The sequence below is a fragment of the Chrysochloris asiatica genome, unplaced genomic scaffold (assembly GCF_000296735.1).
Source record: "Chrysochloris asiatica unplaced genomic scaffold, ChrAsi1.0 scaffold00072, whole genome shotgun sequence".
Classification (NCBI taxonomy): Eukaryota; Metazoa; Chordata; class Mammalia; order Afrosoricida; family Chrysochloridae; genus Chrysochloris; species Chrysochloris asiatica.
In genome coordinates, this window is record NW_006408590.1 from 7,977,248 (window position 1) to 7,990,731 (window position 13,484).

Below are 13,484 nucleotides of genomic sequence, written 5' to 3' on the forward strand. Positions count from 1 at the left end.
AATGTTGTCCATAGCTTGTCATGATCCACACAATCGAAAGCCTTTGCGTAGTCAATAAAGCATAGGTAAACATCTCTCTAATATTCTCTGCTTTCAGCCAAGATCCATCAGACATCAGCAATGATATCCCTCGTTCCACGGCCACTTCTGAATCCGGCTTGAACCTCTGGAAGTATGTATGATTGTAGCTGTTTCTGTATTACCTTTAGCAAAACTTTACTTGCATGGGATATCAAAGAGATTGTCCCATGATTTCCACATTCCGTTGAGTCACCTCTCTTTGGAATGGGCTGCTTGAAAATGTCTTTGATTGTATGGCGCTGTGGGTTAATGCACTGGACTGCAATGTCGGTTTGCATTGCAAGGTCGGTGGTTCAAGCTCATCAGCTGCTCCTCGGAAGCTCTATATAGGGTCTCTATAGTCCAGAACCGACTCGCCGGCACTTAACAACAACAACATGTCACAATGTAAGCCCTAACACAAAAATAGGTATTTGAACAAAAACGTTATGTATCGCATCAAGCCACAAGGGGGCATGGTTGAGCTACTCTACTACTGGAACCATCCAACAGCAAGTGTTTTAGATGGGAGTTTAGTTTCTTATTTGAAAGTGTATTTGCAGATTTGCTTAAAGCAAATACTATACATGCCTTATATATCTATTTATATTAATATGGGAAGCAGGCTGTAATATACCAAACCCACTGCCACCAAGTCATTCCGACTCACAGTGACCCTAGATATAGGGTTTTCCAGACTAAATCTTTGCAAGAACAGAAAGCCTCATCTTTCTTCTGCAGAGCAGCTGGTTGATTTGAACCACCAACCTTGCAGCTAGAAGTCCAGAGTTCATCCTACAGTGCCCCCAGGCTCCTTGGCTGTACTATAGTGAATTTCTAAACAGTTTATGTGAACCAACTTTTGCAAACTATCTATTCTGAAAAATACACAGAAAGAAGTCTGAAAGAATAGTTACCGAAACATGAGCAGCTAATCTCACCTCAGAAACCCTATACAGGGTCGCTATGAGTCGGAACCGACTGGACAGAACTTAACAATAACAACAACAATATCACAGGGTTGGCGGGGTGCAGAGTAGAAAAATCCTAAGGGAGTTCACTTTCCACTTTCACCTTTCTGGATATTTTATAACTAGTACATATTAGTTTTACTAACCATAAGATCAGCACTTCAAAACCACTAGCAACTCCATTGGAGAAAACTGAGACTTCCTACTCCCCTAAAGATTTACAGCTTTAGAAGCCCCATACACAGTTGCTATGAATCCAAATCAGCTCAAGTCAGGCAAACACCACCACCACCACTATTAGTTTTATAATCAGAAAAATAAAGCTATTTACTTTAGGAAATCTCAAGCAAAAACTTTCTATTTTTTTCCTCTTATCTCATCTCCAGCCCCACGTTTGATAAAATTTAACAGTAAATGTACAACGTTGGCTATTTTCTGATATATAAACGCACAGACTTCCAAATGTTCTTAGTACATAATGCCTCAGGGAGTTTTTATGGTATCCTTGGAACAAAAGGCATTTTTAACAGTTCCATTTATAAAGTTGTTAGGTCCAAACAACTTCATAAGTATTTGTGTCCTAATAACTTAGTAGTCATATAAAAAAATGATGCTCATAAAGTGAAGAATAGTATTTTTATATCTTTCTTAAATCATAACTATGGTACGTCTCTGCTCCTCTTGTTTTGTTGTTGTTAGAAGCCATCAAGTTATATTCCACAACTGCTTACTAATAGGATATATGGACCACTGGGACACTGCCCAATTTCTTCAAGTCTGGAATCAGATTGGACACCATTCCCCTTCTTTCCTATCCCACACTGGTTTTCATGAGGTACTTAAGTTTTATCATAGCAACCACTGAAAACCCAGTTTCACAAAGATATGAGCTCATTGAAAGGAATGCAATGAAAGTTAATGTTGAAACTCTGAACTACCTTGAGCTAGTAAATTGTGGGTGTCTTAGTTACCTAGTGTTGCCCTAACAAAAATATACCACAAGTAGGAGGTTCTAGAGAACAGAAATTTCTTTTGTCACACTTCTGGGCCTAAAAGTCCAACTCAAGGTCTCATCCATACCAACTCCTACTGTGGTTCTTTCTCCTAGTATCTGGGGCCTGCTGTCAGTGTGTGGTGCTCCTTTGCTTGTAGATGGGTCCTTACTTGGTATCTGTCACCCTCCACCCCCACCCGTGTGTGTGTGTGTGTGTGTGTCTGTTCGGCTTGTATATGAAGCATATCAGAAGTGGTTAGATTTAAGGCTCCCCATTCCCTGGGATAACCTCATTAACATAAAAGACAACCCCAATGTCCAAACAGTCATATTTTACAAGTAGAGGGTTAGGACCTCCTCATTTCTTTTGGGGGGGACCCAATCTAATTTATAACAGTGGATATCCCACAGATGACTAGTATCATTCAAAATGGTTTCATTTAAAATAGCCCATAGCACCCTGTGACTTAACTGTGCCTAAATGCACAGTTTTGGAAACAGGGGATTTAAATAGCAAAGTGTTCCTGCGAAGCTAACAAAAGGCAAAAAAATTAATTGGCTACTTCCCAAAGGTTTGGAAATTACTTCACACCTAATTTGTTGTTGTTGTTAAGTGCTGTCGAGTCTATTCCAACCTATAGCGACCCTGTATAGGGTTTCCAAGGAGCAGCTGGTAAGCTTGAACCACCAATCTTGCAGTTCAAATGACTTTGCAGCCCACAGCGCCACACCAGGACTCCTCACACCTAATAGCCCAGTCACACCTAATAGCTCAGTCAAAATCATTGTTTTCTCTGCACCAAGTTCCCCTGTTGCTGTTAAATTCCCCTGTTGGAGTGGGTTCCGACTCATAGTGACCCTGCACACGGTTTCCGAGGCTATAAATCTTTACGGGAACAGAACGCCTCATCTTTCTCCCACGGAACTGCTGGTAGTTTCAAACTGCTGACCTTGAGGTTGGCAGCCCGATTCGTAACCATTATGCTACCAGAGGAGTAGCATACAAAGCTGGGCTGAGCTGGAACTCCAGTGGGTTCCACCCCTCTCCCCACCCCCCCACCCCCCCACCCTCCACTCCACCAAAGCACTATTCGAATTCACTAAATAAGAGCCAAGAGGTCCCTAAAGTAGTGTACTCCTGGGAAACACCTAAATTCTTCCTTCATGGGAGGTAAGTCTGAGCATCTAATGACTTTTCAACCCCTCTAATAAATATGTTGTTGGATAAGCACTGGACTGCTAAATGCAAGGCTGGTGGTTCAAAGCCACCAGCTGCTACTCAGAAACCCTATACAGGTTTATTCTGATCAACGGCTCTTAACAACAAAAAACAACCAAATGCTAGAGGTCTTGCAAGACAGGAAGCCCAGGGGCCCCAGCATTGAGCTGCTAACTACCAAGGTCAACCCAGCCACTGCCCAAAATACCAGCAAAAGATTTTTCTCCCTGCCAGGAAGCACTCATTGGTGTCCATGACTAAGACTTACAGTCAAGCACAGGACTGCTGATGAGTTCCTTTTAAAATTGGAGTGAAAGCACCATTTTTTTCTCTAAAATTTGACTGGGCCCAATTTTATGTCTTGATTTAGTTGGATGGTTTGCAATCTTCTATTAGCAACCAAAGATCATTAAAACCAACCCACAGATCTTGCACAAGTTACTCAACTTCAGTTTCCTCAATTGTATATTGGAAATAATAATAGTATTTCCCTTATTAGGTTGTACATGAACAAGGGAAGGGGCACAAGTCAATGCCTCATTGGTCATCAGTGTGTTAAAATGCACACTGTGTGAAACACTGGACTGTCCGATTTAATGTTTTTGTCATAACTGAGCAGAAACTAAAATGTTTATAAAAATGTCTGTAAAGTATAAAGAACACTTACCCACCCAGTTTAAGAAAGCGGCATTCCCACTGTACCCCTCCCCTCACTGACCCTATCCCCAACTCTCTCCAAGAGGAAATAACTGTTTCCTTTTCCTTACTTTATTTTTTATTTCTATTTAACACCATATTGCTGACAATATGCCACGACCCATTCTAAATGCTTTACAAAAATCAATACACTTAATCCTCATAGCAACCCCATGAGCGGTGGTGGTGGTGGTGGTTGTGTGCCGTGGAGTCGGTTCCGACTCATAGTGACCATCTACAGGGTTTCCAAGGCTGGAAATCTTTATGGGAGCAGAAAGCCTCATCTTTCTCCAACGGAACAGCTGGTAGTTTCGATCTGTTGACCTTGAGGTTCACAGCCCTATTCGTAACCACTATGCTAGCAGAGCTCCTAACCCCATGAGTAGATACTCTTATTATACACATTTACAAAGGAGGCGTTTGAGGCAGAGACATGTCCACAGAACTTGTCAACACAGAGTTTGTACATAGAGAGCATACTATTTGAACCCATACTTCAAGAGCCTATGTTCTATTCAATCAAGTATTTTTGCAGAACATATGACACAAGACTTGAAACACAGATTGAAGGGCACACTGACACATCCGACTTTAATATTTGTCAAACAACCTATGTGTGTCCGGCACTGTGCTGGGCACTAAAAAGTTTAAGGAAAAGTGTCTTCCATGCTGGCAACTGTTTAAGTTCCTGGAATGCCAGATTTCCTCCCTCTGCTGTTCTCTCTGAACTCATTCCAGTACGCAGGCCCTGGAATAGCCTGTGAAACCCTGGAGTCCATCCTACGTGGCCTTGAGGAGCAGGCTAAGGGCTTCTAGTAGACCCAGACACCACCTAGCTGCTGCCCAGGGTGGTTCTCAGCAACAGTCAATCCCCAAGGAAACGGGAAATTCCAAACTGCTCTGCCCCCAGCCCTAGCCTCTTCCTCATCAAGGCTTCCTCGGAGACATGAACCACGCAGGAATCCACAGGAATCCATGGTTTTTGCCAGCAAGCAGACCAGTCGGCAGCCTCTCGGCCCATCCCACAAGCAAAGGCCTGGGCTTCACAACATGTCACTCCCCTAATTATTCCTAGTGCCTGGAATCCAACATAAACAGAGCATCTTTCATGAGCAGCCCCCACTACGAACCTTGGAGCCTCACACACACAGCCAAGCACTGGGAGGTGCTAAAGGGTTAGAGGGTTTGCGCAGCCAGCAGTCCCCAAGCCTCTGGGGAAGTCCCAATAGCTTTTCAGTCCAAAACCTGGGTCCCAAAAAACTGACGGAAGTCCCACTACCTCCAGAGCCCGATTCCTGGAGCTTCACCCAAGTCACGTAAGGGAGAAGAGAGGTGGGGGGAGGGATGGGGAACTAAAATTACTTCAGAATCACTCCTGAGAATCACATACTATGTGCTGCAATTTTTTTTTTTTTTTCAGTATTAACTAAGTACCTGATCCTGGAAGGAGAGAGAGAGTAGAGAGGAGGATACATGTTTCCTAGATACAACAAACCAAACTAGCAAGGTTCCGGCTTCCTGCCCTCAAGTAATAATCAACAGGTAAGAAACAAGTAGATGATTTCAGGTCATGATGTTGTTGTTAAGTGCTGTGGACCTTACGCATAATTGTTGCTAAGCTTGTGCCCATTGCTGCTGCCACTATGCCAAGGGGGGGTCTTCCTCTTTTTAGATGACCTTCCACTTTACCAAGCCTGATGTCCTTCTCCAATGACTGGTTCCTCCTGATAAGATGTCTGAAATTTGAGAGACAAAGTCTGGGCATCCTGGCTTCTGAGGAGCATTCTGGCTGTACTTCTTCCAACACAGATTTGTTCTTTTGGCAGTTCATGTGTAAGAACTATGGAAAAAATAAAATCACTTCCTGGCATGGGGATGGGCACTACATCAGATACAGAGTGGTCAAGGAAATTGACACTTGAGCTAAGAGCTGGCCATACAAAGACAAGGAAGAGTATCCGAGGCAGAGGGGACAGTAGTGCAACCTCTGAAGCCTGATTCAAGGTTGATTAGTAGGTGTCCTGGTGTGGCGCTGTAGGATAAGCACTGGACTGCTAACTGAAAGGCCAGCTGTCCAAACCAATGTGCTGGAAAACCCTATACAGGGTCACTATGAATTGGACTCAACAGCATTTAACAAATGTGTCTAAGAGTTGCCCAGGCAGCACCATGACTAAAATTAGCTTGGTTGCTAATCAAAAGGTTGGGTAGTTCAACCCACCAACAGCCCCACAGTGGAAAGTAATGGCAGCCTGCTTCTGTTAAGATTAAAAGCAAACCTACCGCCATGGAGTAAATTCTGACTCATATTAACCTTGGATAGGTCTCCAAGGCTGTAAATCTTTACTGGAACAGAAAGTCTCATCTTTTTCTATCAGAGTGGCTTTGAATCTCTGACCTTACATTTAGCATCACTCCATGCTGATCCTACAGTGCCACTAGGCATCCTTTCTTTAAAGATCGGTGGTGGTGGTGGTGGTGATGAACCGTGATATCATAGCAACCCTGTATAGGGTTTCTGAGGCCGCAAATCTTTAAGGGAGCAGAAAGTTTCATCTTTCTCCCGCGGAACCATCAGCCTTAGAAATCTTTTGTGGCTCTTTTACTCTGTCCTCTAGGGACATTACAAGTCAAAATAGACTCCAAAATAGGTTTTGGGGGAGTTTTTTGAGGTTTAGGTGTTTTGTGGTTGTTGTTGTTGTTAAGTGCCGTCAAGTCAATTCCAACCCATAGCGACCCTGTATAGGGTTTCCAAGGAGCAGCTGATGACCTTGAACCACTGAACTTGCAGATCACATTACTTTGAAGTGTGACACATTAGCCCACAGCTCCACTCCAGGAGATACTTATTAAAATTTGGTGTGTCGCTGTAGGATTAGCACGGGACTTTGAACCACAAGGTCAGTAGTTCACACTCACCAACTGCTCCTTGGAAGCCCTATACAGGGTTGCTATGAGTCAGAATTGACTCCAAGGCACTTAGCAACAACAATATTGAAACTTAGTTTCTTCAAAACTCTAGTACAAGGTGCAGTTGTCTCTTTACTTGTGACAGTAAAGATCACAGTACTATGTTGGAAAAGAAAATTCTCCTTGGTTTTAAACAAATATGCAACAAGAATTTGTGTGAATACATACTCACATATACATACACTCCCAAGGCTCTTTTTTTAAGTCTTTCACTTTCTTTAGACTTACATATAGGATGAAAGCATGATACACCTCTTAAAATTCCAGCTCATGTAAGATTTTAATTTTTTCAGAACTAATGAAGACTTTCCTTACGTTGGTTGGGAAGTAATTCACCTTCTCTCCTTCCTACCTTGTCTTGAATGTGAACTAAAAATACTGTGTGCCTTTATTTTGCAACTATGTAAAAATATCTGTGCTCATGAATTCCGGAGATGGGAGTATTGGAAGGCGCAGTGGTTGTTTTCCTATATTCCTTTTTTGTTATTGAATAGGAGGGGGGGGAGGATACATTGTGCACAGCCAAGCAGTGTCCTTGTCCTCAATGTTAATGCATATGTTTCTAAATGCTGTTTACATCCCATTTCTAGCATCTCTGCAACCTACATCCACTCAAGACTACAATTTAAGTTGAAAAGTGCACGACGTCTTTGCAAGCGCTTCTACAGTGCGTTTGCGCACATCGATCCGTGTGCACCCTTCCCTCTCTCTGTGGACAGACTTTCTTGGGGATCCTTCAGACTCCCGGCCATATTTCTCCCCAGGATCTTATTAAAAACAGGTGCGCGGCAGACGGCCCTTCTTGGATAGTAGCGCCTTGGCGTGACCCAAAGCTCCCCCTTCCTGTGTTTTTTCTAGATGGGGTTTGTGAAGGAAACCTGCCAGGGGGGCCAGGCAAACAAGGGAAACTTGCAAAAATGCACTTGCGGCCCAGGCTATGCAAGGACTAAGTGTACTAGGGAGCAAGTGGGGGGAGGGGGTCAAGGGCTTGTGGCTAGTGACAATTCCGCCCCCCAGCCACGAAGGAGAGGCTTCCGTGCGCTTTTGAAGGCCACAGCGAGTATGAATTTGAATCGTAGGAGTTGGCGGGCCTAGTGCCCCGGGCTCACAGAGGACGCACCTACTCTCTGGGCTCGTCAGCAGCAGCCCAGCGCTGGGTTCCAGACATCGGGGCCCGCAGTGCACTTACCTGCGGTGGCCGGAGTCACTCGCCCCTCCAGGAACTCCGGAGGGATAGGTCACTGGTGACACAGCAGCGGCGGCCTCCCCGTGCTTTGTGACTCTGCAGCTGCCCCGTGTCTGCCACCCGCAACCCTTGACCCCCAGCTGCAGCTGGTGGCCTGGAAGGTCCCTCGGCAGTGAACACGTAATCAAATTCCTGAGAGAGAACCTCTAGGTTGGATTAAAAAGATTTTGAGTGTGTGTGTATTTAACTAGACTTCAGAGTTACTGCTGGTAGAAGACAGGCCTCAGAAGAAGAGAGTATGTTGTTAGACCACAAAATGTCACAGCACAAAGCAGAAAAGAACCTTTATTTCACAAAGTATCTTGTGGAAATTAACCAAAAGTGGCAACGTCAGAAGTTAACACTGAGGACACAATCAAGGACTGTGACAAAAATATTCAACTCACAGTTGCTTGTAATAAAGACATTTGGAAATAACCAAAATGTATAACAGTATAAAGTTGGTTAACTTAAAAATAGACTTCTAAGGAATATGAGAGATGTTAGGTTCTGTGAGTCACAGACAGAAACACTGCCCTGTCCTGTGCCATCCTCACACAATCATTGCTGTGTTTGAACCTGCTGTTGGAGTCACAGTATCAATGTGAGGTTATTATTGCTAAATGCAAGAAGCCCTGGTAACATAATGGGGCACTCATTGTGTTACAGAACGTGCCATGGGAATTTCCCTGGACTTCTAGCAAAGAGTCACAGATTTGGGTGAAATGTCGGGGACTCAAGACATGAGCAAGGCAACAGAAGTGCAAGAAAGTAGGTTTAATAGAAAGTGAAAGTACACTCAAGAGGCGGGTGGGCCTATCTCTGTAAGCCAGAGATGGACATCGATAATGACTCTAGGGGTATTTATTTTAAATGTCCATCTCTGATGTTCTCGTAGCTCATAGACTTTTCTTCTTTTTGTCTCCTTATTTAGTTTTCTTCTTCTACCTGTGGTTGTTGGTGGTTAGTAGGTGGGTGGGAATGAGGAGTGTTGGGTCTGCTTCTCCTTCCTTATATCCCTGTTCTATCCATTGGGTTGCTAACCACAAGATCTGTAGTTCTGCAGAAGAAAGACAAAACTGTCTGCTCTGGCTTTCTGCTCCCCTAAAGATTCACAGCCTCAGAAACCCTGGGAATAGTTCTCTGACCTACAGGGTCCCGATGAGAGCTCACTCAGTGGCAGTGGGTATGTTGTTGTTATTAAGTGCCATCATAGTGACCCAGTGTAGGGTTTCTAAAGAGCAGCTGTTGAGCTTGAACCATCAACCTTGCCATTCAAATGACTGTGCAGTCTGACTCATTAGCCCATAGCGCCACAGCAGGACTCCAGCAGTGGGTATAGACAATTATATTTCAGAAAACATTTATACATAGAAAGGTGTTCTTGATGCATAAAGTTAAAAAAAATTTTAAAGCCACCTGAATAACTGCTCTCGTTTTTGTTTAAAAAGAAAAAAAAAAAAAGAACCTTGTGGTAACTGATAAGATGATCCAAGAAAACAGAATCCTAAACTGGTGATAGGAAACACTGAAAAGAATTCCAATTTGCACTACAAAACCTGGAAGATGAAGCAGAAAACTGGTATGGTAGGAAGTCAGTGGAAGATGTCATTAGTTTTCCTCCCAGCGTCAAACAGATAGGTGATTAACCCAGCCCACCCAATAAAACATTGAATGTTTATTCTCTGGAGAACATAAATGTTTTCAAAACAAGAGAGTTAAATAAAAATTTACATACTACCCAGGTCTCTGGTAGCGTACTGGTTACAAATCAGGCTGGTAACCTCAAGGTCGGCAGTACGAAACTGCCAGCAGTTCCGCGGGAGAAAGATGAGGTTTTCTGCTCCTGTAAAGATTTACAGCCTCGGAAACCCTGTACAGGGTCTCTGAGTCGGAACCAACTCCACAGCACTTAACAACAACAGGTCCTCTACCCAGAAGGTTGACAGCCAGACATATGAGAGAGCTTCAAAAAGTGTGTGGAAAAATGAATGACAAGATAAAGTAATTTTTCCACACACTTTTTTGTCGAGGTCCTATATCGGGGTCCGGCCTCAACAAGGAAGTGTGGGTGTCACGAAGAAGGGAGATCTGGCAGCGAAAGGGATAGAGAAAGAGAGAGACGACATATATACAAAAAAGACATACACAAAGATATGATGCAAGCTGGCAGGTAGACAGATCTGCAAACATATTGCCTAGCATTGCAGGCAGAACTCACTCTACCTCAGTCTTTTATTCTCTTTTTTAGGGAGGGATTTGTTACAAAGGAAGGATGTAATTCAGAAAAGGAGGATGTAATTCTTTAGATAAGACAGAATACGGAACTGAAATGTGATTAATCATTCAAAACAGGACATGATGATTCACAGGAACAACTTTTAAGATATTTTCATAGTTTTTCTTAACAATCTAACATTTTTATTTTTACAGAAAAAAGGTTCAATCAAGCTGTTATATATTAACTTTTAGGCTTAAATGATCTAGAGCAGCAACGTGTGGTTTCTTAAGGATACTTAACATAAAACAAGGTTCCTGAAAGGAGCCAAGCTGTCTCTGTACACTTTGCAAACTTTTGTTTGTGAGCAAGATCCCAGGCACTGGACTCCATTTATCTATATCTAAAATGCTACATTGTTCTTAATGATCACATTCCTATATACTTTCAGGAGGAAGGAGAGCATCTGGGTTAAACTGATTATATTCAGAGGTGGTTTAGTGGGGCTGCCACTATTATCCTCTAATCCAACATTCCCAGAATTTACCATTCCACTTTATTTACAAACCTTGGGTAGTTTTTCTCTAAACACCTTTACTCATATTCCCAATATACCTGTTCCTGGCCTTTCTGAATGATCGGAGGAAATTTTACTGCCTCGGCTCTAAAAATGGGTTTCAAACCCATTATTGTTCATGGATATCAAATATAACTGAATAATCAAATAAGGAGCAGTTCTGACATTCATCCCAGGTGGCTATCGCTTGTTCCTCAGAAAGATTTGTTCCCAGGACTCCACGCACTGCCAACACAGTGGAGGCATTAAGAGAGGCATTGTAAAAAGAAACCATTTTCTCAGAAGCTATAATTACTGGAGTTAGAAGCATAGAATGAACAATATTAGGACCAAAGAAAATTATACAGAGGTAGCCAACCAGTGAGTTCACAAAAACCAATGAACCCAGGACATCAGGAAGTCACTTCCTTGGCCCTCAGGGTCCATGGCTCGCAGTCCTAAGGAGGGCCACGGGGTTGGATTTTCATCCATGTCACAGGGCCACTGATTAACCCAGGGTTTGTGTATGCTGTCCCCAGCACTTTTTGAAGTCCCCTTCTGCATACTCCAGAGAAGAAACTAAAAATTCTCCTCTAATGGATCTGACCAGCCAAACAAAGAGGACAAAAACGGACCTGTGGGACTCCTCATCAAGCCCAGTAAGATACCCAGTGGTGACATCCACACTTGATAAGTCACACACACACACACACAGCTTCCCATCAGTTTTTTCTGTCCCCTTCAGCATATAGCTAAGAATCACCAGCTTTAGAAGACAGGGGTAAGAGCAAGCAAAAAAAAAACAACTGAAAGGATTCAAAAGTAAAGACGAAAACCATTTTTTCACTAAAATAAATAAAAGAAGATATGTACCCACAAAACAAGAACAGACTATTATATAAGAGGAAAACAAGAACAAAACGTAGCCTTTGGACATTAAAATAGGATACAGATTTTTTTTTAAAGAAAAACCTACTGGAAGGTTGGAGTCCTGGTGTGACACTGTACGATAAGCACAGGACTGCTAACCACAACTCAGTGATTTAAACCCACCAGCTGCTCCTTGGAAGCCCTATACAGGGTCACTATGAGTCATAACTGACTTGATGCCAGTTAACAATGGAAAGGTTGCAATACAGAGTTGAGAAAACCTTCCCCCAGAATTTAAGAAAATGACTAAAGAATGAAAAACTTAAGTGAAAATAAAGGAAAAGAGCAAAAGTATTTCAAAAAAGAAATAGAAGAAAAGCAATGATTAACTCCATCAATTAGGATTTCCCAAATAAAGGACAGGAGTTTCCTGATGGAAAAGACTATTGAATGGTTGAGAATAAACATACAACAAGGAGCATCAGTATGAAAGTTCAAAACTCTGGTACAAAAAATATTTCAAATACAGAGCAAAAGAAACAGCATACCTAGAGAAGAAAGAATCAGAACAGCTTCAGATGTCTTAATAGTAAGTAACTCCAGATTCCGGAAGACAGTTTCTGCTCACTTTAACTATATGCCATTCCAAACCTTGAGTGCTTTACATGTAACCCTCACAACAACTCTCTAAATTAAACACTATTTTGTCTTCATTTTACAGATGAGAAATCTTAAGTACAAAGAGGCAAAATAACTTTCTCAATATCGCACTGGTTAAAAAGGTTAAGCTGGGAATTGAACCAGGCATTTTGGTGACAGAGCCCATGCTCCTAACCAGTGCATTGTCCTTGAGGAATGCCTTCAAAATTAAAAGGGAAAATTATATTCAATCAAGAATGATCTAGCTACCCACATTATCTATGATTTTTGTAAGTAAACAAAGACATCTTTAGATATGCATGCTCTTTAAAAAATATATTGCTTGTGGACTTTTTCTTCACAGCTAGAGAAAACACTAGCAAAATGAGGGAGCAAACCAAGAAAAAATGAGACTTGGAATTCAGGAAGCCAGAAATGCAATTAAAGAGCAAGGGAAAGGAATCCCCAAGCTAGTGATGAAGGGAGACCCCAGCGTGGCAGCTGTGTAGTAAGTTCAGAGAACAGCCATTCCAGATCGCAGCAGGTCAGAAGGTTCAGGAAGCGACGTCTCCAAGAAGGAAGAAATTGATAGACTGCATTGCATTTTTGAACTTATTAAGAAGATATGTAGCCAACTGGGAGAGAATTCAATACTGAATTAATGATAATTGCACAGAGAGCTTATTTTAAAAAAGTAATTACTGTTCCTGAGAAAATTTGAATTTGGAATAGAAGAAAATAAAGGAAAAGTATTAGAATCCTCTTTATACCATAGAGCTCAGTTATGAATTACATGTACGTAGCAAGGTCAATTGGCTATGTTGGTGTAAACAAACAAGGTCAGTGGTTCAGACTCACCAGCCGTTCCTCGGAAACCCTATACAGGGTTGTTATGGGTCGGAACCGACTCGACAGTGCTTAACAATAATAGTCACAATAATATGAATACTAAAGTACGGCATAATCAATGTTGTTGTTGTTGTTGTTAAGTGCCGTCAAGTCGGTTCCGACCCATAGCGACCCTGTACAGGGTTTCCGAGGGTGTAAATCTTTACAGGAGTAGAAA